Raw genomic sequence first — 27,425 nt, forward strand, 5'->3', positions numbered from 1 at the left:
CTTTTCTATGGCTTTCATCACCATAGAAACTGAGTGCTTCACAGGTATTAATTAATTTACCTTTAAAATATCCCTATGAAAGGAGGGGAACTGAGGCACAGAGTCATTAAAGCTCACATTTTCAGGAGGGGCCACTAATTTGGGGTGCTTCATTCACTGGGTGTCCAACTTGAGACATCTTGGGCCTGAATTTTCACAGTTGCTGAGCACCTACCAAAGGTGCTGGAACTGGGGTGTGGGGCATGCTGCCACACCCCCTGACTGGAAGCGGTTTCCATTATATACAGGGTTTATAGTTTGGTTCGATGGCTCTCAGCATCCTGACTTTATAAATTGTTCCAGCACCCCTGGCAGCTACAGCTGCTGTTGACTTCAATATGGATTGCGAGTGATCCACACTTCTGAAAATCAGGTCGTAGGGTTCTCAGGTTGGGCAGCCACTCAACAAAGTATCCAAAATTAGTGGCCACTTCTGAAAACATTGATGGAAGTGACTTGCTCGCCATCACACAGAAGATCCATGGTGGAAACAAGGACACAATTCAGATGCCAATTTTGGGTCATAACCAAAGATCATCCTTTTTCTTCAAAAAGTCCCCAGCCTCATTCACCACACAACTTCCAGCATCTCCTTTCATTCTATGGATCCAGAAGCTCCCATTCCCATTATTAAATGAGCTGCCTGTGCCATGCCACAGGCAGCAAAAGCCAAGCATAGTAATGGAGATTTAATCCTTCTGCAGCACAGCAATCCATGTGTGCACACGGAGTTGTACAGCAGCAGTGCTGCTTGTTGTCAGCTGAGGACTCACCACTGTCGCTGTCAGCAAAGTGTCTCACTGTTGACCAGTTTTGAGACCAATGTGTGCCAGACTTTGCTCCCCTTGCCCTCCTGGGGCTGGTTCCTCAGGGATTCTTCTCAGGTGCTGAGTGCATGTATTGAGCCCTTCCCAGCGGGCCGCTTCCCTCATGCCTATCTACCAGACAGTGGCTGCACCAGTGCTCCCCCTGGAGGCCTACGGGAATAAAATTTTCATTAGCCACAAAGACTGAGGTTTCCCCTGTGCAATAAAAGCAGCGACTGTGACCATGCTTCCTGAGAACCATAGAGCTACTGCTATCAGCGTGACTCCTGAACTCCTAACACCCCTAGCCCCGCTTTCTGCTCTTCCAGGTAAAGAGCCTGTGGAGGGGCAGTGCCCTGATACCAGTATGATGGAAGAGGGAGCTTAGCACATTAGCAGAGTGACCCGAGTGCAAGTCCCTTCTCTACCACAGATTTCTTGTGTGACCCTGGGCAAGTCACTCACTCTCTCTGTGCCTCAGTTCCCCATATCTGAAATGGGGATAATGGCTCTTCCCTAGCTCACATGGATGGTGTGAGGATAAATATATTACAGGCTGCAAGGCACTGTGATACTACAGTAACGGGGTCCATGTAAGCACCAGAGATAGATAGCAGGGGGCATGACAGTAAGTGGTTTAGGTTTGAGTTCTCCTGGGACCAAGTCTTTAACCTTTTTATTACTTTTATATTATTGTTATTATTACTAATAATAGAGGTGAGATGGGAGTTGTTTCCCTTCCTCACATTATGAAGTAGGTGGTCTCAGATGCGTGGGGCAGGAGCTCAGGGCCCAACCTAACAGGCACACTGCTACATCCATGGCTAGCCCCTTTGTGTTTTGTGGAGCACTGATAGCAAGTGCAGCATTGTGTGGCTATAAAGGAAGACAGTGTAACTTACTGGCTCAGTATATGTGGCCAGGCTGCCTTCTAGTAGCTGGGTCCTAAGCAAGGATAAGGGACCTAACGGAAGTGCCAGCCAAGACACTTCTCTCTTCACTCAAATGGCAGAGTTCTACGTGTCTGTGGAGGAAGGTCAAACTTGGACACAGCCTGGGGTCAGTCTGGCTGATGTTCAACGTACCTGTATATATGTAAATTTTTCACAATGATCCCTGCCCCTAGGTTCTTGGAATCTGTCACAGGCTTATCACATTAGCAGCATGGAGCAGCTTCCCTGACACTAGGAACCATGAAAATAGAGGCAGTCACAAAAGAAATTCAAGCCCTAAAACGGAACAAGGGCTCTGAGTTCTCGTTACACCTATAGGCATCTGGCTCTCCCTTCGTCTGTTCTCGGGTGCAGGGCCGGCTCTAGCAAGTGCGGGGCCCGATTTGTGGGGCTTGTACTCACTGGGCGGCACTCCGAGTCTTTGGCGGCACTGCGGCACTTCGGATTGCCGCACTCTGGCCGGGGGAGGGAGGCTGGGGGCTTGCAGCACTACACCCGGCACTCTGGCCCGGGGAGCAGAGCCGCGGGCTTGCCACGCTCTGGCTGGGCGCAGGGCCCTCTTAGGCATGGGGCCCAATTCAGGGGAATCGGCCTAAAGCCAGCCCTGCTCGGGTGGTAACATCTCATCTCCCTGCTTGAGCTACCTGCCATTACAAGGGTCTCTGCACTGAGGTCTTCTCAAGCAGTCTGTATTTTCCCCTTACATAAAAGAAAGACCTGGCCTTTATTATACAGTGACTGTGTGTTTCCACAAGGCAACTCCATGACTATCACAAACTCAGATTGATTCTGGAGGCAAAGAGAAGACAGGAGAAGGATGCAGCTTTGTTACTAAGAGCAAAGAGGTGAGCAGATCAAAGTTAGGAGAGCACACAAATTCTGCTTCTAGTTCCACATCTTCACAGCCTGCTCCCCAAACGCTGCAAATATATTGAGCCAGGGTCTGTGTGCACAGCTCTCCAGGTTTTCTTTGTTCTTTTACTTCTACATGCTCATTCTCTTTGTATTGGTTTTCTTGAGTGCCCAGTACTGCAAAACCTAAGCACTGCATGAGACCAGCACAGTCAGATCCCCAGTGAGTTTCACAAAGGAATCTGCTCTTCACCCGTGCTGGGTTCTAACAAGCCTGACCTGCATTACAGATCATTTCCTCTCTCACAGTTTTCCCTCTCCTTCATTTTTCTCCATCTCTCTTTGTTTCATTCACCCCCTGTGGTGGGGCGGCTGCCCCACACAGGCAGGAAAAGGGCTAAGGTAGCCTTGGAGAGACTGCGCAAATCCCAGCCAATCAGAAAGGGCTCATCGGGAGAGCCAATTAAGAGAAGGCTTGTTGGAGCAGCCCGTATATAAAGGGCTGCTCAGCAGCACAAGAGTAATCCTGCCCTGAAGGGCAAAGAATACTGGAGATACTGCAGTGTTGGGCAAGGTAGCAGAGCAATAGGGGAGCTCTTGGCTGACCATGGTTAGACTGAGGCCCTGAACCAAGGGCAGGGAAGGTGCTAGGGCTAAGGGGGAAGTGGCCTAGGGAAAGTAGGCAGTGGGATTAGGAGGCGGGGCAATAAGTGGCTGCCAATTATAGGGTCCCTAGGCCAGGACCCAGAGTAGTAGGCAAGCCTTGGTCCCTCCTTTACCCCTACTTGCCAATGAGGAGAGTGGCCTAAATCCAAACTGCAGTTTGCCCCTGAAGCCAGGGGCTAAACTAGAGATTGTGGTTGGCTGCTGAGGCAAGTAGAAGGACTGAGGGCTGCCTGTCCCCTGAAAGGAGGAGACAGTAGGCTGGGGTACTGCTGGAGGGCTGTGTCCTGAAGAGGACACTGTGGTCTGGGAGCAATGTGGGTCCAGATGGTGGAAACAGTGGAGGAGGTGAAGTAATGGCGAATGAGACACCACTAGTAAATGGCACCTTGGTGGTCCAAGGGAGCTATTTCCCAGCACAACCAGCAGGAGGTGCTGCAGTGGTGAGTTGGCACCATTACACTCCCCTGTCTCCAGTCTGCATGTTTCTTAGGACTAGAGTTGTTCTCTGCCAGCTCCACACTGCCAATCATTGTAGCTTGAACACCTGATTGTCCACTTCTCCCACAAGTACTCGTGCAGTTTCTTCTGCACTGCCCCTTTTGCATGGAATTCCCTCCAATGAAACCACCAACCTGTCCCCCTCTAGATACCTCATTGTGACCCACTTATACCATGTTGCCTATGGGAGATTGCTAATGGCCAAACCAAGGGTCATTGGGACCTACTGAGATCTATTTGATGTATTTATTTACATCTTTAATTAAAAATAAACTTTAATTGGCTCAGCGTCATCAGTTTGTGCACACAGCTAGTCTGTGTGACTGTGTGTTCCCAGCATTGTTACCTTCCTCCTCCTGTCTCCATTCCCACCTTTTTCATTGCTACACCCATTCATAGTGTATTTTCTTAAATGAAATATATGGATCACAAGGCCAGACAGGATCATGATGATCATCTACTCTGATCTTCTGCATTACACACTTCACCCAGCAGTTCCTGGCTGTAAGCTCTACAGGGAGAGGACTACCTCCTGCTATGTGTGCCCAGCTCTTGTCTTGAGGGACCTCAGGATACTGCTGTAATATAAATTGTATTTATTATTATTAATGGTCTCTCTGTTTCTCTCTTCCTTATTTTTTCCTTTCTGACTACCCTCTCTCCCCATCTCTTTCTAGTGCCTGCTGCACTCCCTGTTTGTATTATGCACCCCTAACAACATTAGCTAGATGGCTGATGGATGCTTTCAATATGCTGCTTGTAATCTTCTTGAACTGTTTTCCAATTACACATCTCTCTGCTTAATTTCATCCATCAATCTTCTGTTTTGTGCGTGCGCATGTACACACCCATGCCCTCTGGGGCTAGGTTTGACTGTTTCTTGTATTATGTGTGACTGGAGCAGTAAGAAGCATCTGGCTGTAGCTCAAAGCATCTGGTGTGATCGGCTCCACCACTGTTGACCATCACCAGCCTGTTTAACTCCCAGAAAATGTTTTGCTACTAAAATGCAATATTAACAGGGGGCAACTCAGATTCTGGGAGCAGCTTAAGGCATCCCAGGCTGGAAAGTAACCTTGGTCATGTCTACACTGCACCCCACTTGCAGTCCACACTGGTGTGTATCTACACACATTGGTGAAAGGCTCTGGCAGGGGGGAGACAGCAGGGAAAGGCCCCTGCAGCAGAAAAGGCTCTAGCAACGGCAAGCTGCTGGGACCTTTCCCTGATGCCTCCTTACTGCCAGAGTCTCCCCACTACTGAACTCTTTCCTTGAGGTGGGGAAAGACTCCAGCAGCAGGGAAGGGACACTACACTGCTAAAAACAGCAGTATAAATGGGGGAGGCACTGCTTGGGCGAGTAGAGAGCCTGTAGTGTACATGGCCAGGTACACACCCACAGGCATGTCTTAACTCTACTTGCCTGAGCTGGGCCTCCCTGTCTACATTGCTGTTTAGACTTGTGCTGGGGGGGCTTGCAGTGTATGTACTCCCCATGCTGCCAAAACAAGTGTGCAGCACAGACAGCCTCATTGCTTTCTGAAATGATGTACAATGGTAGGCATCTCAGTGGAGGCTGGGATAGTCCTCAGGAGAACTGGATTAGGTGGCAGCCTTGGAGGGACCCCCACTAAGAGGTGGCCATAAAGATGGCTTGAAAGCATACTCGGATGGCTAAGGCTAGGGAGAGCCGGGCTGGGGAGTGATATTTGAGAGGGCTGTGTTAGGGAGAGGCCTCAGTGGCCTGGGGTTTGCGAGGCAGCTGCATGCTTTCAGGAGCAGTGTTTAGGAGATCCAGGTCTGGGAGAGCCTTTTGTTAATCTTCCTAATCCTCCTCCTTTCTAATGACTCTAAACTCACAATAATCAGTGCAGGGCAGAGGCTGGGTTGGCAGGCAAGGTTGCAGGCCGGAAAAAGAGAATGTGGAGGCAGCACAACAAAGGAAAAGTGGGATCATACTAATGAATAATAATAATACAGAGCACATTCCTAGCACTTTCCTGGCCTTAATTAACCCTCCAGCTCCTAGGAGTTTCATGTCATTCCCTCCATTCTACAGAGTGGGGCTGCAGTGCAGGATTGTGTTCACCTGCATTTGGAGGGTGACACTCCCCAGTTCATGCAGATCACCTGCTCAGTCTCTGAAACACTCTTATCACTTGTGTTGTGTTGGAGCAGGATCCATTCTCCAGCCCTCTCCCAGGAGCAGCAAGGGGCTGGGGAAGACATGGAGAAGAGAGAAGTACCTAGGGGATAAGAATGAAAGGCAGGCAGACATAATAGTGGAGACAAACTGGGACAGAGAAGGGAATGGAGCAAAGGAGAGAACCACATCAGAAAGGAAATAGTGACTTGAAAAGAGCTGAGGAACTATGTGGGCTTTGCAGTCTGCCCTGGAGCTCAGTAAATTTAGACCCAGGCTCTCAGCCCCCAACACTGGCCTACTTAAGTCAACGTAAACGCTTCTGGGGAGGCGATGTGCCACCGGCAGAAGGAGGGTAGTGTGGACATGAAAAACTGCAGCCATTAATGGGGTGGCTGTACTTGACCTAATATATGTTGATTTAATTGTGTACTGTAGACAAGGGCACAGACTGTCACTGTGAAGGGGGAGTGGGTTTCAAGGACAAGGGCCATTTACCTGTAATATCCAGCTACCTGATGTATAAATCTAGGGTCTGTTAATGCAAGTGTCCCCAGTCAATCTCAGCTAATTAAACCAAAAATTCCCAGTAATTTTGGGTGCCTTCATTTTTGGCTGCATGTTTGTACCATGTGTTTGTCTGCGGTGAGCACTAAGCAGAGCTGTTGGCAGGGCAGCACGAGGGCTGAGCAGGTTCACCTTTTGTATGCACAGGAACTTTCTGCAGTATTGTGTGTTAGCCTGTGTTCCGCAGCCTGCCTCTTGAGCACCTTGAGGACATCCATGCAGATTTCATGAATTCCCCAACTGCTGGCACTGGGGATGCAATGCTGCAGGCAGAGCAGTGAGCCTTTATTATTGATGAGGCCAACCTCCCTTCAAATAAGGAATGCATAATTCATGGCAACGCTTGTATTTGTGGTGCTCAGCAACAGCTTTGTCTCTGCTTACTGAAATCGACAGGAAGTTTGTCCCCTCTAAGCTGTTCTTTTGCATCTCATCCCACAGCCTCAGCAGCCGAAGTGTCAACGTGTGCTGTTTAATACTGGTTACAGCTGAGGAGCTGCGGTATCTCCCTTGCCTAGACCATCTCCTGCCTGTTTCAGATGCACAAATAAAACAGGAACGAGGAAGCATGTAAGTGGATGACACGGGCTTGCTCTGCAAGAAAGCTGCAGAACTTAATGTCTATGACCTTGGTAATGAGGCCCACTTATAGAGGCTTCCTTCTCCCCAGTGGGACAATCCTCTCCCTGACTCAGTGCTGAATGAATGGGGACCATTGTAAACTGAAATGTTGGGTTAGCTCTAAAGCAAGCACTAAAGGTTCATTTCCAGGACAGGACGCCACAGCCTGTGGTGGGACAGGAAATGTGAGGAGAGATTTGGCTCTTCAGCTGAGTGGCAGCATTTTCTTCCCTGCACTCTGCTGGATCTGGCTATCCGAGAAGCCAATGGCAGAGAAGGATGCTGCATGCCAGGAGATAGTCCCTGACCACTTTTTCTAATGAAATCCTGAGTGTACCCTAACCCTTCCCAGCATGGGAAGGGTTCCTGCATTGCACCGCACCCCTAAGGAAAAGGGATGCTCTTGTGATGGAGGAAGGTGCTTTGGGTTTTAGTCCTTACTCTGCAAGTCACTTCTCTCATCTGTAGGGGGAGATAAATGATCTTGATCCAAGGGAAAGGGATGAGGCTGACTTCACTGAAGAGCTTGGAGATCCTTGGATGGATGCAGTGCTAGAAAATGACAAAGCAGTAAATAATATGGGGGAGGAGTTGACAATAGTGGCTGGATCTAGAACTAACACTACTTATGGGGACTGGATGCTCACATCTAAGCTGCAGCTTTCAGTGTGTGCACCCTTGGGGTGGGGAACCCCTCCCTGGGAGGAAAACCCTACACTACCTGCTCCCTCTTTCTTCTCCCTCCCCCACAGCTTCATCCATCCTTTCCCTGCCTGCTTCGTTAATTTCTTTTTAACCCTATGGATCTGCAGTGTCATCAGCCCAGAAAACTGGCTTTTATTTTGGGAACTCACTTAGTGTCATGCCCCTCACCCCACTGATGGCCTCCAGACCCTGCCCATCAGATTTGTTAGCAGCTCTGCATGGCTCCTTTCCTGAAAGGAGACGTGTACCTCACGTGCTGATCATCTCTAGGCATTCCTTTACACTGGATTCTATTCACAAAAAATGTGGAGGCAGTGCTAATGAAGTCTGCAGGCTAGTTCCTCTGGGGTCCAATGCTTTTGTGCTAACACCTGCCATCTTAGGCAGAAAGGAACAGCCAGGGGTTATGTTGGCTATGTGCAGGGATGAACACAACTGGTTCAGGTAAGTGCTGAACTGAACTCTTGTCCCAGACTCCCCCAGAACCTTCCTGAGAATAGAAAATTCTGTTAAGTTTCATTTTTAGAGAGGCTCAATCCAAACCCTGATCTGAATATTAGAGTCAGACCCAAACCTCCCTAAAGCCAATTTGCACAACTGGCCCCTATCTCTGCAATGGGCCTAATCAGAACCCCTGGCACTTTGGGAACATTTGGGTCTGGTTCAGAACATTGCAGCTTTGGGCCTAGTTTTAATTTGCATGCATCTGTGCTTGTTAATCATGAACAGAAACGCTGGGGGAAAAAGTGACAGATAAAATCAAACAGACGCGGGAGAGACTAGAAGTCTCATGGGAGCCACCTCTCCTGAGAGTCCTAACTCAGTGCTGCAAACGCTTCGGAACTGTCTAACCCCAGAGGAAATGCATTTTTGGGTGCTTATCTAAACCAAGATTTGCCCCTTCTGCTATCAAACACTTGCAGAGTGGAGATCCTTTTTAGGCAACAGTGACTATTATGGAGTATTCATTCCAGATGTATCGGCATTAAGCAGCCCCAACAGATGCATTATTAAGATAGGAAATGGGTTTTGTTTGAGAGGCAGACCAGGTCTTTTAAGGAAGCAAAATTGAATAGTTTCAGTGTACTGGTGCATTTCACCCAGAGCTTTCCTGACTATGTTCGCACATGATGCCTGTTCAGCAGGAGTGGTAGCTATCATTGCACATGTGGGTTGTAAAGAGGGAAAGGCAAACCCCACGACATTTGCTTCCAGAACATTATCAAAGGCTGAGAGGAATTATGCTCAGAGAAAGAGACATTAGGCATTGTTTGGGGGATAATTAAATATCACGAGTGCCCTTGATCACAAGCTCCTTGTTAAGATACTGGGTCCAGAGGCTGACACTGCACGTCTAGCAACAGCCAGGATGCAGAGATGAGGCTTGCATCTGATACAGCTAAGATCAAAGCGCCAGAGGACATTGCTATCACTAATGCACTACTCTGATTGATTATTCTGCTCATTTTCCCTACTTTCAGAGCCAGTGTACAAACTCTCTTACCTAGTGAGCCTTCCCATCAACCCCAGCAAGTGCCAAGGAAATGGAGAGACACCCTGCTTTGGTTAAAGTAATGCAATACCCTCCTTCTGGATGGCAAAATAACATAGCAGACAAAAGCCATTGGTGCTGATTCAGCAAGGTACTGAAGAACATGCATACTTTTAGCATGTCAGCCATCTCACTGAAGTCAATAGGGGTGCTCACAGGCCCACAGATACACAACTACACACTCAGCCCAGAAGAAAAGTCTGTCCTATCTCGGGGACTCTCTTTCTGCCCTGCCACCCCCACCAACATGATACAGTTCTGTGGCGATCTGGAAGCCTACTTTCGCCGTCTCCGACTCAAAGAATACTTCCAGGACAACACTGAACAGTGCACTGATACACGGGTGCCCTCCCACCAACAGCACAAGAAAAAGAACTCCACATGGACTCCTCCTGAGGGTCGAAATGACAGCCTGGACCTATACATTGAATGCTTCCGCCGGCGTGCACAGGCAGAAATCGTGGAACAACAACATCGCTTGCCTCACAACCTAAGTCGTGCAGAACGCAATGCCATCCACAGCCTCAGAAACCACCCTGACATTATCATCAAAGAGGCTGATAAAGGAGGTGCCGTTGTCATCATGAACAGGTCTGACTATCAAAAGGAGGCAGCCAGACAACTCTCCAATACCAAATTCTACAGGCCACTTCCCTCAGATCCCACTGAGGAATACACTAAGAAACTACAGCATCGACTCAGGACACTCCCTACACTAACACCAGAAGAAATCAACATACCCCTAGAGCCCCGACCAGGGTTATTCTATCTACTACCCAAGATCCACAAATCCGGCAATCCTGGACGCCCCATCATCTCGGGCATTGGCACTCTCACTGAAGGACTGTCTGGATATATGGACTCTCTACTCAGACCCTATGCCACCAGCACTCCCAGCTATCTCCGCGACACCACTGATTTCCTGAGGAAACTACAATGCATTGGTGACCTCCCAGAAAACACCATCCTAGCCACCATGGATGTAGAGGCTCTCTACACAAACATCCCACATACAGATGGAATACAAGCTGTCAGGAACACTATCCCTGATGATGCCACAGCACAACTGGCTGCTGAGCTCTGTGCCTTTATACTTACACACAACTATTTCAAATTTGATGACAATATATATCTCCAGATCAGTGGCACTGCTATGGGCACCCGCATGGCCCCACAATATGCCAATATCTTCATGGCCGACCTGGAACAACGCTTCCTCAGCTCTCGTCCACTCACGCCCCTTCTCTATTTACGCTACATTGATGACGTCTTCATCATCTGGACCCATGGGAAGGAGACTCTGGAAAAATTCCACCATGATTTCAACAGCTTCCACCCCACCATCAACCTCAGCCTGGATCAATCTACACGGGAGGTCCACTTTCTTGACACCACGGTGCAAATAAGTGATGGTCACATTAACACCACCCTATATCGAAAACCCACCGACCGCTATGCCTACCTTCATGCCTCCAGCTTCCATCCCGGGCACATCACACGATCCATTGTCTACAGCCAAGCACTGAGGTACAACCGCATCTGCTCTGACCCCTCAGACAGAGACCAACACCTACAAAATCTCCACCAAGCATTCTCAAAACTACAATACCCACACGAGGAAATAAGGAAACAGATCAACAGAGCCAGACGTGTACCCAGAAGCCTCCTACTGCAAGACAAACCTAAGAGAGAAACCAACAGGACTCCACTGGCCATCACATACAGCCCCCAGCTAAAACCCCTCCAACGCATCATCAAGGATCTACAACCCATCCTGGACAATGATCCCACACTTTCACAGGCCTTGGGTGGCAGGCCAATCCTTGCCCACAGACAACCTGCCAACCTGAAACATATTCTCACCAGTAACTGCACACCACACCATAATAACTCTAGCTCAGGAACCAATCCATGCAACAAACCTCGATGCCAACTCTGCCCACATATCTACACCAGCGACACCATCACAGGACCTAACCAGATCAGCCACACCATCACTGGTTCATTCACCTGCACATCCACCAATGCAATATATGCCAGCAATGCCCCTCTGCTATGTACATCGGCCAAACTGGACAGTCTCTACGGAAAAGGATAAATGGACACAAATCAGACATTAGGAATGGCAATATACAAAAACCTGTAGGAGAGCACTTCAACCTCCCTGGCCACACTATAGCAGACCTTAAGGTGGCCATCCTGCAGCAAAAAAACTTCAGGACCAGACTTCAAAGAGAAACTGCTGAGCTTCAGTTCATCTGCAAATTTGACACCATCAGCTCAGGATTGAACAAAGACTGTGAATGGCTTGCCAATTACAGAACCAGTTTCTCCTCTCTTGGTTTTCACACCTCAACTGCTAGAACAGGGCCTCATCCTCCCTGATTGAACTGACCTCGTTATCTCTAGCTTGCTTGCTAGCACACATATATATACCTGCCCCTGGATATTTCCATTACATGCATCTGACGAAGTGGGTATTCACCCACGAAAGCTCATGCTCCAAAACGTCTGTTAGTCTATAAGGTGCCACAGGATTCTTTGCTGCTTTTACAGATCCAGACTAACACGGCTACCCTCTGATACTAGATACACAAGTGTTTTAGTAACCTGCTGAATCAGGGTCTGAGTCTACTAGAAAAATTGAATTGTTCATAGAGAATGATTTTGCCATGTGGCATGGGGTAGTAATACCCTGCTGCTTTCACTGGAGAATGATGGTTGAACTATGATCAATAAAGCATAATGAAAATTTAAAAAGTTTGCCTTGAAGTTTTTTGTGCCCAGACCTGGAATATGACAAAGACGAGGGAAAATAGCTAATACTAATTCTGTAGTAGCCAGCAAAACAGGTCAGAAATGGTCTCTGTTAACTATAGGAGTGACCACTAGGCCTTTGCAAAGGCTACACATTTATTCCAGAAGGCAAGGAATAATATACCTGAGGAATATTTCTTCTGTGGAGAATAGCAAGGCCTTGTGAAGTGGACTTGTGGCATACAGGTCACCCGAACAGCTGGTTCTCAAATCTTCCTTGGGATAAATTCATTAAAGCACATTAGATCTGCTGCTTATTGTCTAGCATCAACATATGCTGACACCTAAAAATATATCTGGTGGAAAAAATGTGGTGTATATGGCAAATTTTCTGTTACAGCTGTATGCCAGTCCACTACTCAGGAAACTCCAGAAGAATTAAATCTTTAACATCAGTTTATAGAGTTGAGCTACTTAGATCAGGTTTAACCAAGAGACTAGGATAGAAAAAACAGCATAAACCATGTACAGTATTTGCCCCCGAGGATGTGAAATTAAAGGGGAAGGAGGAAGTAGGGGAAAGGAATTGACAGGAAAGTAGTGGAACCAGTGGTATACCCAGCAGAGGTAAAAGAAAGGGATTCTGAAAAGGAAACTACTGATCATGTCATTTCCAGGAAGGAAAATGGTCTACTTTGTAGAAGTAGTAAACAAAAACATTTCAAGAGAGGGTAACTATGTGCCTGTCTGTTGGGAGGACAGGGTCATAAGCAGATTCAAGATGGAAGATTTCAGAGTGAGACAGACTCTGCTTTTTCTCATGGAGAATTTATAATTCTTTCATTCTCTATTTTCCTTTAATTGCAAATACATGTAATCCAGATTGAAAGTGCCTGTTTTGCTCTTTGTACATAGAGAACATAATTTCCTTGGGAAGTCAGAGCTATACTATGCCCAGAAGAACATTTGCCCAACTTCATGCTTCCGTGAGCTCACAAGTTGGGGGCAGGAAGGAATTTCTATCAGGCTCCATCCATACACAGCATGGAAAAAATGGACTAGGTACATTACTTTTTTTTCCAAAACCTTCCTCTGTAGCCTGAGGCATTGGCCAGTGCTGGGCCACATAAAAATGGCCATACTAGGTTAGACCAAAGGCCCATCTAGCCCAGTATCCTGTCTTCTGACAGTGGTCAATGCCAGGTGCCCAGAGAGATACTCCAAGATGGCAATTTCTATGTTCCTTCCACCCATTAAGCCTACAGAATTATCTTTGCACAGAACAGCCATCACAGTACACTGTATACAATAGACTGATGGTAGGAAACTACCAAAAGATTCTTCTCCCCCTCACTTTTGCAGCTCTCCTCTCTGCTTTCTATTTATAGAACCACTAGTAACCTCACCCAGCAAGATGGAACACACATTCCTTGGTACTCCTTGTCAGACACAGCCCTGGCCCCTGTCCTCAGATGCTACCAAACTGCAAGTGGAGAGCTGATCTTGGGCAGAATTACTAGGCAACAGGGACTCTCCAGCCAGAGGTGAGAGATGAACAAGTCTTTCCTGGAATCTCTGACTATACTTGGAGTCCTTTTTCAGAGGACTTAAAGATCAGTTGGGTCTTATATCTGAGGAAAGATAAACAGCAACCTTCTACAGAAATGAGAGATGGGTCAGCGTTGCAAAACTCAGATCTGGATTTGAACTTCCCCCATGTTCTGTCTAGTTTGTGCATCTGTCTGTGTCAGAGAGTGGAATTACTTAAATGCCAATCAGCTTTTGATTTCATAGAATCAGAACTGGAAGGGACCTTGAGAGGTCCTCTAGTCCAGTTCTCTGCACTCCAAGCAGGACTAAGTATTGTCTAGACCATCTGTGACATCCACGTCCCTAGGGTCAGGGCGGCGTGGGCTATCGGTCACAGTCCGTAAAACCATTCTTTAGGGCAGCGTGGCCTTGTGGCCAGAGTTTATAGTACCACTCTTCAGTGCCGGGCAGCATGGCCCAGCGGCTAGAGTCTATAGTGCCACCCTTTGCTACAGGGCAGTGGGGCCTGATGGCCGAAGTCCATAAAGCAACCCTTTGGTGTAGGGTAGCGTGGCCTAGTGGCCAGAGTCTCTAGCGTTGGGGTGTGGCAGCCCTGGGAGGGGGGCCCAGGCCCACTCAACTCCACTGGGCCCAAATCCAGGGCTCTAACAGTGCTGTAGCGGCTTGCCGCTGACTCAGCGGGGGGTCCTACCAGAACACACTGAGCTTCCTCGGGCGGGAGGTACCACTCCATCACCCTTCCTGGGTCACTTCCTACCAGAGTCTGTGTTGGAGTTTCTCATGAGATGTCGGGTCCTCTGTGTTTGGCTGAGCTGGTCCGTCTCCAGGGATTCCTCCAGTTGCTGGGGTGCAGGCGGGCTGTGGATGGCTTTGATTCCCAACGCAGTCTGTGGCTGTCCCTCTACAGGAGCTTCCCAGACAGTGCTTCCCCTGCAGCCTCCAGCCTACAATGAGCTGGTCTCCTTCCCTTTATACTACTAGATCACTTGGCGCATGCCCAGTTTTGCCAGGGGGGTAGGACTTCCGCTGTCAATACCTGGGGCTTAACCCTGTCTGGGCTAGTGCGGGGTAAGCAGACCACGTCACACCATCCCTGACAAGTATTTGTCCAGCCTGCTCTTAAAAATGTGCTGGTTAGAAACACCATTGACTGCTTAGAAACACTAAATTAGAATCTGGATCTCAAATCTCCCAAAGCTAAGGGGTGCCTAGATCTGGGTTTTGGTTTGGCCCAAATCCATTCTGGACCAGAACCTCACTGAGGATTGAGGGTGTTTAAAGGCAGGGTTTTGACTTTGGCAACCCATCTCTAAATGAAAACCGAAACTCAGGAACCCTTGTCTCCTCCTGAGATCCCCTCTCCTGCAAGCACACGGCAGCACATTCTCTTTAGCTCTGTCTTATTCCCACTGTTGGCCTACCTCCTGCTTCTCCTCACTCACCGCCCCTTCTTTTCACATTGCCCTCTGGGGCAGGTTGGCTGATTTCCCTGGAGCTTTCTCCTGATGTGCCAGTCCAACCTTGGCATAACACTAATTTCTGAGTCTCACTTTTCCTGGAGTAGATTTCTGGTTTCAGAAGGTCATGTCCACTTTCCCCTTGAGCAAGCATGCAGTTCTGGGTGAGGAATGTAAGACAGACTGGCACGTCTGGAGGTTAGACCATCTGGATAAGTAAGCAGACAGTGCCGCAGATACAGAGAAGCAATGAAGGGCCCCTCATATTCCTCTTTTAGGATAGGCTCTCAGAGTCTGCAGTTCTGTTGACTGGTGAACGGTTTTGTCTGCAGTAAAGCATCCCTCCTGGGTACTCTTCATCTTATTATGTCTCTCCCTGCAGTGGGACAGTTGGTGATCTAATGTGCAACATCAGAATGACTTAGAGGTTGTTTTCCACTTACACACACACTCTCACTCTGCAGCTGTGACTGTGGTGCTTCGCATGCTGTGCTTCACTATGTGTGACAGATGTCTCCCATCGCCAAGCAAAGGCAGGACTAGGGCAGAAGCAGCTGCTCATGTGGAAATGTACGAGTCAGTAAGTCAAATGAGACCCCCTTCTATGCAATCTCCCCAGAAGTACAGCTGAATGCCAGGAGGAAGTGGATTGCACAGCTCTTGGGGGGGAAATCTGGCCTCGGGATATTGGTGCTCATCTGACTCCCATTCAGGGCCAGGAGGGACTACTGCACCTCTGCACCCAACTACAACAGGGCTGTGCCTTACAGACACCCTCTAGCCCCTACCTCTGTCAGAGTCTTGGCTATAACTAGGGGCCTACCAAACTCACAGCCATGAAATCTGGTCTCTCCCGTGAGAGCTGGCTATTGTAGTAGGGGTCATGATATTGCCAGTTTTACTTCTGCACTGCTGGCAGCAGCGCTGCCTTCAGAGCTGGTTGCCTGGCCAGCAGCTGCTGCTCTCTGGCCACTACTGCCAGCAGCAGTGCAGAAGTAATGGTGGCAATACTGTGACCCCCCCATAATAGCCTTGTGACTCCCCCCAGACTCCTTTTTGGGTCAGGTCCCCCCACCTCATCACACCATCATGAAATTTAAGATTTTTAAAACCCTACGAGTATGAAATTGGCCAAAATGGACTGTGCAACGTTCCCCACATTCTGGCATGTAATCTGTGTTTGACTCTATGGAGGTCTGAGATCAATCTGGCCCATTAGAATCATGGAGAAAAATCTATGCACCAAATTCAACTGAGTTGTATTGAATGCCAGTGGTGAATACGGTCCTGTTTTGTGTGTGTGTGTGTTTGTGTGTGAACAGCTAGGTCCATATGCAGCACCTACAGAGAGTGTGCATTAGGATGTTGCATGTATGTGTACGAAATGTGTGCCATGCATGGAGTACTGCTAGCATGGTGATGCTGAAAGGGAGCAGTGACATCATGGGCCTTGTTGCAGGGACTCTGGATATCAGAGGGAAGGGCACCTCTCTGTAGTGTGGTTCTGGTGCATAGGATTTAGTTTAGCAGAATGAGGGTATGAGAGGGACTGGATGCTCACACTAAGATCCATCAGTCATTTCCAGTGATGGGTCTTGGGCTGTGTGGGAAGTCTAAGGGGAGAAAGCAGTATTTAGTGTTTATCATAGACTCAGAATCCATGGCCAGAAGGGACCATTACGATCATGTAGTCTGATCTCCTGTATAATATGGGCCATAAAACTTCCCCAAAATAGTTCTCAGAGCAGATCTTTTAGAAAAACATTCAATCTTGAATTAAAAATTGTCAGTGATGGAGAATCCACCATGACCCTCAGTAAATGATTCCAATGGTTAATTACCCACATTGTTGAAAAAAAAAAAAAGATACGCCTTATTTCCAGTCTGAATTCATCCAGGTCAGCTTCCAGCCATTGGATCATGTTATACCTTTCTCTGCTAGATTGAAGAGCCCATTATTAAATATTTGTTCCCAGGTAAGTATTTATAGAGTGTAAGCAAGTCACCCTGTAACCTACTCTTTGTTAAATTAAATAGATAGAATCAAGGAGCTCAATCACTATAAGGCAGGTAAGGGCCGGCTCCAGGGTTATTTCCGCCCCAAGCGGTGGTGGGGGGAGGCCATGATTGCGATCGGCAGCACTTCAGTGGCAGCTCTACCGCACTGCTTCATTCTTCAGTGGCAAGTCCCTCAGTCCCTCTCAGAGGGAGGAACCTGCCACTGAATTGCCACCAGAGAGCTGAACATGTTGCCTCTCTTCATTGGTTGCCCCAGGCACCTGCTTGCTGTGCTGGTGCCTGGAGCCGGCCCTGAGGCAGGTTTTCTAAGCCTTTAATCTTTCTTGTGTCTCTTCTCTGAGCCCTCAAATTTTATTAACATCCTTCTTGAAGTGTTGACACCAGAACTGGACACAGTATTCCAGCAGTGGTTGTACAAGTGCCAAATACAGAGGTAAAATAACCTCTTTACTCTAACTCTGGATTCCTCTGTTTATGCATCCGAGGATAGATAGCTTTAGCTCTTTTGGCCTCAGTATCATAAAGGGAGCTCATGTTCAGCTGATTAGCCATCACTATCCCCGAATCTTTTTCAGAGTCCCTGCTTCCCAGGATACAGTTCCCCATCCTGTAAGCATGGCTACATTCTTTGTTCCTAGAAGGATACATTGATATTTAGCCATATTAAAATGCATTTTGTTTGCATCCAGCTTACTAAGCAATCCAGATGGCTCTGAATCACTGACATGTCCTCTTTATTATTTATCACTGTCCTAGTTTGGGTCATCTGCAAACTTTATCAGTGATGATTTTAGGTTTTCTTCCAGCTCATTGATAAAAATGTTAAATAGCACAGGGCCAAGAACCGATCTATGCAGGACCACACTAGAAAGAATGGATGAGGATTCCCTGTTTACAACTGCAGTTTGAGACCTACCATGTTAATGTGATCTTTCTAGGTTTTGTTTTTTTTTTAAATCAAAATGTCATGTGGCACCAAGTCTCATGCTTTTCAGTAGTCTAAGTATAAAACATCAACACTATTACCTTTATCAACCAAACTTGTAATCCAAAAAGATATCAAGTTAGTTCGACGGGATCTATTTTCCATAAACGCATATTGATTGGCATTAATTATGTTACCCTTTAATTCTTCATTAATTGAGTCCAGTATCAGCTGCTCTATTATCTTGCCTGGGATCAATGTCAGACTGACTAGTCCTGTAATTACCCGGGTCAGTTCATTTACCCTTTTTAAATATTGACACAACATTAGGGTAGTTACAAAATACTGGAAGATTGCTAATGTTTCAGCTCCTGGAGTCATGTCATTACATGAGAATCCCAACTTTAATAAAAAAAAAAAAGTAAAATTTAAGCTCTCATGGTTGCAGAGCAAAGCCTGGAAATGTGAAACCTAAAGGCTCAACAACAAAAAAATCAGCAGACAAATAAAAAGAACTAGAACAGATTAGTTTACAAACTCTCATGATTTGAAGCCAATTGCATGATTTTTAATACTTGGGGTTGGCAATACTGTTGTAATTTATGTCCCAGGTGCACCACAGAATTGCACAGCATGAGAGAGAGGCCTCTCTCCTACTGCACCTGCTTAGCTAATGGGTTTCATAAGTTGAAAGAGAAGGCTCTCATGTGCCTAATTACTCAGGGGCCCCAGTGTGCCACTAAACCTTCAAAAGCAATACAGTGTTGGTGACTCCAAACATTCAAAAAGTATGAGTCAGGTCCCCCTCCCGCACAAAAAATCACAAAATTGGTTTGAAAATCAGGAGCCTGTTTTAAAAGAATACGTTTTGGGTTCTTTGTATTTGCCTTGAGCGTGCTCTCACTTCAAGTTTTCAAGTTTTTTTCCACAATCATGAGGGCTAGATTTTTTTTTTTAAATAAAACCGAAGTGATTCTCATGTAATAACAGGACTCCAGAGCTGGAGCCTTCAGAAAAAACACCAAATATCACTAGAGCTGGTAACACAGTGGGGACTATCAGAGGAACTGAGAGTCTGGTAGGCTCCTAGCTGCTGCAACAGAAGAGGGGCAGGCTCTCCACTGGTGCAGAGGAGATAGGCCATCCAGAGGTGTTATGGGATGGGTCATCATGCTGTTAATGGCAAGTGGAGGGTAAGCACTCACCTGCTTACCAGATGGAGGCAGTGAGGGCTTGTTGGAAGTGGAGTGACTGGAGAAAGGGGAGTGAACTCTGATTTTGCTGAGGTCCATCTGGCATTAGGTAGCACCAGCTGTGCCACAAACACTTCCCCCTGTTCCATACTCCACCGGAGGATGTTTTTACTAGCTGCAGTGGGTCAGTTGTGACCCCCTCTTCCTGATGACCTAGGGTGACAGGGAGCTGTAGGCCACAGCTAACAAAGGAGGGGAACTCCTGGCTGACTCAACTGTACCTTTAGAAATTGTCAGTCACAGCTCAGAATGGGCTCATGCTTTACTGTGGCAGCTGCTCCCTGTGGGCTGCATAGAAGATGCTCAGGGATAATCAGGATTTCGTTTCTATTTGCTTGAGGCTCTGGTATTGGTCACTTGAGCCCGAACTGGGAGATCTAGGTGTATGAGGATTTTATATGTAGGCCTGTTTTGACATGAGTAAGTGGACATAGGTGAGGTCTCATTTCTTGGGAGACAGGATTAGGGAGGTCAATGGATGAGGAGTCTGGAAAAAGAATGTCTGTGTTAGCTAAGACTATGGGGAACACCAAGGGAACCACTGACAATGGACAAGAGAAGCCTGAAATGTAAGATGAAGTAAAGAGTAAGGGCATGCTGTACAGGGATTTGTTCCTACAAAGTGACAAAGCTAATCCCAAAGCATGTGATGCAGTGTGTAAATGTACATCAAGGAAGAGATTTTCTATGTAACTTTGGATGTGTGGTACACTCTATACCTGCCCCTGATGCTTAAGTCTGATCAACTCAGCGTAGCCTTGCTGTATGCCAAATAAAGGAACCTGAGTGACAGAACTGGAGTCAAACTGAGTTCTTGAAGAACCGAGTAGAAGAGATCTCAGGGGAAAGCCAGTGGTACAACCGGTTGATTTAAAATACAACAAAAAACCCACTGAAAGATTTAGCAGAGAGATGATGTACAATCAATAACTGATCAGAAGAAGAAGCCCAGAAATAAGAAACTGCTAGGACATATCAAAGGAGTGCAGAAGGAAACCCTTGTCCCAAAGTCCCCCACTGCGGAGGGCTTGTCAACAGATACGCTGCTGTAATGCTTCAGTGTAGACACTACCTCCCATTTGCATAGGTAATCAACCTCCTTGAGAGGCAGTAATTAGGTCAATGGAAGAATTCTTCTGTTGACCTAGCACTGTCTACACCTAGGGTTAGGTCAACTAAATGCTGTCTCTCAGGGGGTGAGGATTTTTATTACCTCATAGCAATGTAGCTGAGTTGACCTAACTTTTTAGTGTAGGTCAGGCCTGAGTATATCCACTAATCTAAAAACCAGAGAGGTAATTATTGTTTATTCCTTCCTCTCTGGGGCCATTAGAAAGGCCACCACTGGGCGTCAGGATTCCTAGATTCTCTTTTCAGCTGCGATTTCTTCTGCAACTTTGAGCAAATCACTTCTCGTCCCTCTGTGCCTCAGTTTCTCCTGCTCTACAATGAAAATAATAGTGCTTATGCACCTTTGTGAAATGATTTTTGAGAACTAATGCTGTAAAACACTAGTGTTATTACTAAAAAATACACAAGGACCAAAGAGCATCATCTTCACACCTTGACAATAACCTTAAGCTATGTGAAGGGTATAGGTTTCATCCATGAAGATCAATGTGCAGTCAGATTGGGGAATAATCTTTTGTAATAGCCCCTTACTTCCAAACAGCAGGGATGCAGAGATGTTAAGGACTCTTCAGTTTAATCAGAATCATTCACTTAATTTTAAGCAAAGCCTGACAAGGTTTTTTGGTCAGACTTCAAGGAAGAGAAGGCCTTGCCAGTTCTGGGGCTGTGGGCGGCAGGATCTTATTCAGCTCACAGGCACAGATAAATGTCATATCTGTGGCATGAGAACAACACCGCTTGGTGCTTTTCATCTTCAAAAGGCATTCATTAACACCCCTGGCCCCTTGAGGTGCTCTCTGCCCCATCTGGGATGGGAGCATCATTATTCCCATTTTAGGAAAGGGGAAACTGAGGCACAGAGAAGGGGACTGATTTGCCTAAAGTTATAGAGGGAGTCACCGACAGAATCAAGAATAGCCCCTAGGAATTCCTGGCTCCCGGCCCTATATTCAGACCACTGGACAACCCCTCTCCCTGGGGTTTGTGTGCTTCTTTTATGCACAGGGATGAGATGGGGGAAAGGACAGAAATATGGAGGGATGGGAGAGACAGGAGAATATAACAGAGAGGAGTCTGAGTGAGGGGGATGCATTGAAGTGAATGGGGGTGAACAAGTGGGGAAAAAATAAGGAGGAATAAATGAAGGGAAAAAGAGCAAGAGATTAAATGGGAAGGAAAGCAGAGGAGTGAGAGAGAGGAAGACGCAGGAGTTGGCATCTGAGCTCTCTCTAAAGAAGAGAGGAGTTAACTTGCCCTCTTTCTTTCCTGATCTCGCCTTAAAATTGCAGGAATGTGGCAGCACATCAGCTCTCTGATTTATTAATTCCATCCCATCCCACCAGCCCACAGAACAAAAGCATCTGTGTTTGCTCAAGAGGAGCACATGAAGGGCTTTATTCATGTCAGAGCTGGAGAGAGAAGCCAGCAGATACAGGAAAGTCATCAGTGCCTCCTCCTTTTCACCTTTGTGTGGATTGGAAAGAAAACCCACTGAGATGAAAGGCAACAAACCATGATGTATCAGGAGAGAGAGGAAAAACAAGATCACCAGCAGAATCAATCAGTATGGGCTTCAGAATGAGAGAGCAGCCACCTTGGGCCTGGCTGCACCGCTGAGGGAGCCATCTCAGTGAGGTTGGTTGCATGAGATGGCTGGTTCCCTTGCTTCTCCTTGTGATGGCTCAGTTTGTCCCCCAGAGCACAATATTTTGGCTGGAATTACTCTGCCACACCCATGCACAGCACTCCTTGCAACCACAGTTGCATTTTGGTAGCCCTGAAGCACCTATCCCATACAGCCCACTTTTGTGACCTACCATTAGCCAGATACAAGGAAAGTCAGATAAATTCACTAAATCTATGGGCCAATAAAGGAACCATCATCTTAAGCTTTGGCTGGTTACTAATCTATAGCCCCTTCCACCTGAGGATCTTAGAGCACTCTGTGAATAGCAATTACATCTTACAAAGCCCCAGAGGTAGGTTAGTATTATCCATGTTTATTTTACAGATGGGGACACTGAGGATTAGTGAAGTGACTTGTCCAAAGCTACCCCCTTAGGCAGGTGCTGGTATAGAACCCAGCATGGCCCCAACAAGGAGGTGTCATAGGATTTCTAATAAATATGAGGGGTTAAAAGGACCCCACTGCACAGTGCTCTGAAGACAGCAGTGCACTGCCCCTTAATGCCAAACCGAGGGTGGGTTCTGCATCGATGCAGAGGAAAGCAAGCCTGCAAAACCACTGGCACTCGAGTTTTCTTTTGCAGTCTCCTATACATATATTGGCCAGGATCAACCCTACTTAGCTTGCAAAAGGGACACACATAGCACTGCCTGACATGCTAAACTCATACACAAGTACCCCCACAACCAATTGCTCTCCATACCCAACATAAGCTTTCAGACAGACATTAATTTTTTAATTATATTTTAACAGGAGTTTAAATTGTTTGAATGTTAACTATCCTCCTCCCGCACCCGATCTCATTACTTGGCTTAGTCACAGGGCAGGGAGTAGCTGAAATAGCTGCCAGGACCTCAGCGCTGGGGGATAACAGAAAAATACCAAGACAATACAGTTTGGCTTTGTATCATTCATAAACCTGCACCACAAAATGCTTCAAGGCAGATGATAGCTGTTTCGAGTAAACACAAGCAACGGCAGTTGCAGCACTGAAGCAGTTGGGATTAAACCAGAACCAGCTTGATCCTTCTCCAGAAGCATGAACTGAAGCCAAAGTGAACCTGTTCTGAGATTTGAGAATGAGGTTGAACTGAATTATTTTCCACATTCAAGTGAACCCAGGAATTGCCAGACTGGATCAGTCCTTTTGAGGTCCATCTAGGCTAGTATCCTTCCTTCTGACCAGATGCTCCAAGGAAGGAGCAAGAAGTCCTACAAGGGACAATTATGGAAGCTTCTTCTTAACCTTAGGCAGGTAGTGAAGCATGAGGATTTATAGCCATTCTACATTTGGGAATCTATTTAACATAACAGTGGATGTTTCATTAGGCATCTAAATGGCTCATGCTTTTCAGAATCCTGCCAAGCTCTTAGCTTCATGGGTATCCCTGCAGCACAGCAAAGAAAACCTGAGGCTGGCTTGTGCCACGGGACTTGGGCTGCTTTACTGCTATGTAGGTTTCCAGGCTCGGGCAGGACTGAGCTCTGGGATCCTCCCACCTCGCTGAGTCCTAGAGCCCCAGCTCCAGCCTGAGCCTGGAAGTCTACACAGCAGTGAAGCAGCCCGAGCCCCGTGAGCCCGAGTTGGCTGGCACAGGCCAGCTGTAGGTGTCTAGCTGCTGCACAGACATATCCACTGGTATCTCATGGCAGTGAGTTCTACTGGTTCAATTGTGTAAGAGTATTTCCTCTTAACATGACAATCGCTGCCTTTCAATTTAATCAAATTTCCCCTTACTCTTTTACTATGAGAAAGGGTGAATTGAAGTGCTAGTCTACCTACTCTGTGCCATTGATTTCCATATATTATCATGTCCTCTTACATTCTTCTCTCTGAACTAAATACCCCCAATCTTTTCAATCTCCCCAAATGTACGAGGCAATGTCCCAATCTTGCAAGCCAGCCTGTTCTCATAAGAGCTGGACCTCAAGCAAAAAAAAAATCAAAAAAAAAAATAATCAAGGATCTGAATCCAAACTCTGTATCTCTACTCAAGACATTTTTAACACTAACTTGCACACCCAAAAAGTTTATATCGTGCCATTTTTATTTCCTCCCGAAGGCTCCCCAAGCACTTCACAAACTAGACACAGACAGCCAGGGCTGGCTCTAGGCCCCAGCGCGCCAAGTGCATGCTTGGGGCGGCATGCTGCGGGGGGCGCGTTGCCGGGAGGGCGGCAGGCGGCTCCGGTGGGTCCGCTGGTCCCACAGCTCCGGTGAAGCTTCCGCAGGCACGCGGCATGCCACCGTGCTTGGGGCAGCAAAAAGGCTAGAGCTGGCCCTGCAGACAGCACCACTAAGATGCAGTTGCTCAGGGTGTGGTGGTGGGGAGGAAGGCAACTACACAGTACAACATGTTCAGTAACAGTGGGGTGGGGAAATCTTTGCCAAGAAGAGTGGGACAAATTCCAGCTCTTAAGAAAAGGATGAGGGAGCCTTAATGTCCCTGCCGAGAAGATGAGATTTTGGTCTAAAAGACTCACATACATTAAATTGCATGGATCTCATCTGATTTAACTTAGAGCTTGTTTATAATTACAGCGTGGCAGCTGCATCAGAACAGCTACGCCATTCTAGTGCTTAGAGAAAACCACTGCTTCTCAAACTTTTGCATTGGTGACCCCTTTCACACAGCCAGCGACCCCCCAGTATAAATTAAAAACACTTTTTTTTATATTTAACACTATTATAAATGCTGAATGTGAAGCGGAGTTTGGGGGTGGAGGCTGACAGCTTGCGAACCCCAGGTAATAACTTTGCAACCCCCTCAGAGGTCATGACCACCAGTTTGAGAGCCCCTGGAGAAGACACTTATGCTGACGGGAGAGCTTCTCCCATGGGTGCAAGTACTCCACCTCCCTAAGCAGTGGTAGCTATGTCAATGGGAGAAATCCTCCAGTGGGCAGAGCACTGTCTACACCTGCGGTTAGGTCGGTATAAATACATTGCACAGGGGTGTGGATTTTCCACGTTCCTGCGAGACAGTTATACCGATATAAGTTGGTAGTGTAGACCACGCCTTAGAAAGATAAAGGATCGAGTTCATTAAAAGCAATTCAGCCACAACTGGAGGCATTTATCAGCGGTGGACTGAATCCTCTACATGGGGGATAGTGGGGTTTGCCCAGTTTACCTCCCAGACAAGAATGAGGTTTACACAATCACACACCTACGGCTGAGAGCAGGGTTAATATGAACAACAACAGAGTATGTATTTGTAGTACCGTAGTGATTAGAGACCCTAGTCACAGACCAGTTCTGGGGCTCACCTGTGCCTTGTATTGACTATTCTTCCATTGAATCAGATGCTCCCAGCAATTTTTAAACTGATCATTTTGTTAAAGTCACGATGAGCTCAGTGGCCTTTTGCTACTTTCCAGCCTTGTACCGGGGCTGGGAGTCTGAAGATCTGGGTTGTTTTCCCAGCTCGGTCACTGTAGGACTTGGAGACACTGCAGTGCAGATTTGTCCCATGTATAAAGTGGGGATAGTCATACTGACCTGCAGAACTTCATGAGGAGTGAGAGCTTGCAAGGGTTAACTCTGTAATGTGTGTGAAGCACTCTGATCCTGATGGGAGGCAATAGAGACAGGCGAAGTATTATTATTATTAGACCTAGATGCCAGTCCCAAAGGGCAGACTTGGGTTTTAATACTCTCATGGTTCAGTGGAGGGGTGTGTATGTGTGTCGGGAGCCTGATATTGGGTCAGGTCTGTCTCGACATACATTGGGATTCCCCTGTCATCATAACATGACCAATGATCACAATGGGGACAGGGACATGTGTGATTTTCCCTGGGTACACTTGCAAGACTGACTCCAGAGCTTTCTCTGCCCAATTCTGGATGCCCCATGTAAGGGAAGGTGAGAGTGTAGAAGATTTCTCACAAGCATTAGTGGCTTTCATTGCAGGTAAGGATTTCTCCTACCTCCCCATAGACACAGGCCCTTGGGGCAGAAAGCCTGAGCTGAGAAACAAAAGAGAAGCTGCTGTGGAGAGGTAGGGTCATGAGCCAGAGGGTCTGGAAGTAGCCATGGTGCAGGTGCTGATGATAGCGGTGAAGTGGGGCTGGAAGCAGTGGCCCTGTGGACGCTGGTATGGGTTGTAGGGAAGTTAGAACCAGGGGTGCTCTGGACACTGGCCCCAGGAGGCACAGCGAGATTAGAAGTAGTTCTGAGTGCTGGCTATAGGCATGCAGGGGGGCCTTAAAGCAGGCTCAGACTCGATCCTGGTAAGAGTGTTTTGGGTGTTGCTGGAAGCAGGGTTGAAGTGGATGGTGGAATCAGCCTGCAGCAGCTGATATGAAATATGAAGTAGGGGGTGCACCAAGTGCTCATGAACATAGGAGAGGCTGGGGATGCTGCTGGATGTAGGAGCCTGGGGGTGCTGTGGTCAGTAGGGAATGGAAGCCTTGCAGGAAGCACTGCTGGTATTAAGCCACATTTCACTCCCACCACGGATACATCTACACTGCAAGCAGGTGTGTGACTGCAGCTGGGGCAGGCATACCCACCCTAACTTTAATCTAGGTAACAGCTAAAAAAATATAGCAACGAAGAGGGATGCAGCAGCATGAGCGTCGTATGGGTTGTACGAGCCACCTGGAACCCCGGGTACACAGCTTGTGTTGCCAGCCTGCCCCCCCAGGGCCTGTGCTGCTGCATCTTCACTGTTATTTGTAGTATGCTAGCTAGATTGAAGCTAGCACAGATGTGCCTACCCCAGCTATAATCACACCTCCGACTGTGGTGTTGACGTACCCCAAGAGGCAACATACTGGGTATGCCTTTGATGCCGGGAATTCCTGGCCCATGCTGACATGTTGTTGAAATGAAGGGAGTAGAGTGACCAGATGTCCTGATTTCATAGGGTCAGTCCCAAATTTGGGGTCTTTTCCTTGTATGGGCTCCTATTACCCCCCACCCCCTGTCCCAATTTTTCAGACTTGCTGTCTGGCCAGCCTAGAAGGGAGTGTCCTTTCAAAATTGCCCCAGGTATGAATGCAACAGGGGCCAGCAGCAAGAAGTTTTAATGTGTGTGCAGAGTAGATAGATTTTGTTAAATAATAAAACAAACATCATTTTAATCATTTGCTATTTGCTTCGACACAGTCCTTAAAACTCCCCCGGCCCTACAGGACAATTGCTGCTAAATAACCCTGAGTCCGGAAACAGGATGGAATGTAGGGGCCCCAGGGCCATGTACAGTGGAGGTGTTTCTCTAGGTCTTTTAAGGAGCA

At 47.3% G+C, this 27,425-nt stretch overlaps 1 protein-coding gene across 4 annotated transcripts in view; it reads right to left on the bottom strand.

The window, feature by feature from the left end:
* Positions 1–27,425, bottom strand: part of LOC127054303 (galactosylgalactosylxylosylprotein 3-beta-glucuronosyltransferase 1-like) — a 47,798-nt gene that overhangs the window by 17,444 nt on the left and 2,929 nt on the right. For 3 of the 4 annotated variants that reach the window (XM_050960404.1, XM_050960395.1, XM_050960401.1), the window contains exon 2: positions 813–1,016. The exons of the other annotated variant lie outside the window; for it this stretch is intronic. The gene's annotated coding sequence lies outside the window, so the exon portion shown is untranslated. The remainder of the gene's footprint in view (positions 1–812; positions 1,017–27,425) is intronic. 4 annotated transcript variants of the gene reach the window in all.

Source organism: Gopherus flavomarginatus, chromosome 1 (assembly GCF_025201925.1).
Source record: "Gopherus flavomarginatus isolate rGopFla2 chromosome 1, rGopFla2.mat.asm, whole genome shotgun sequence".
In the NCBI taxonomy this organism is placed as follows: Eukaryota; Metazoa; Chordata; order Testudines; family Testudinidae; genus Gopherus; species Gopherus flavomarginatus.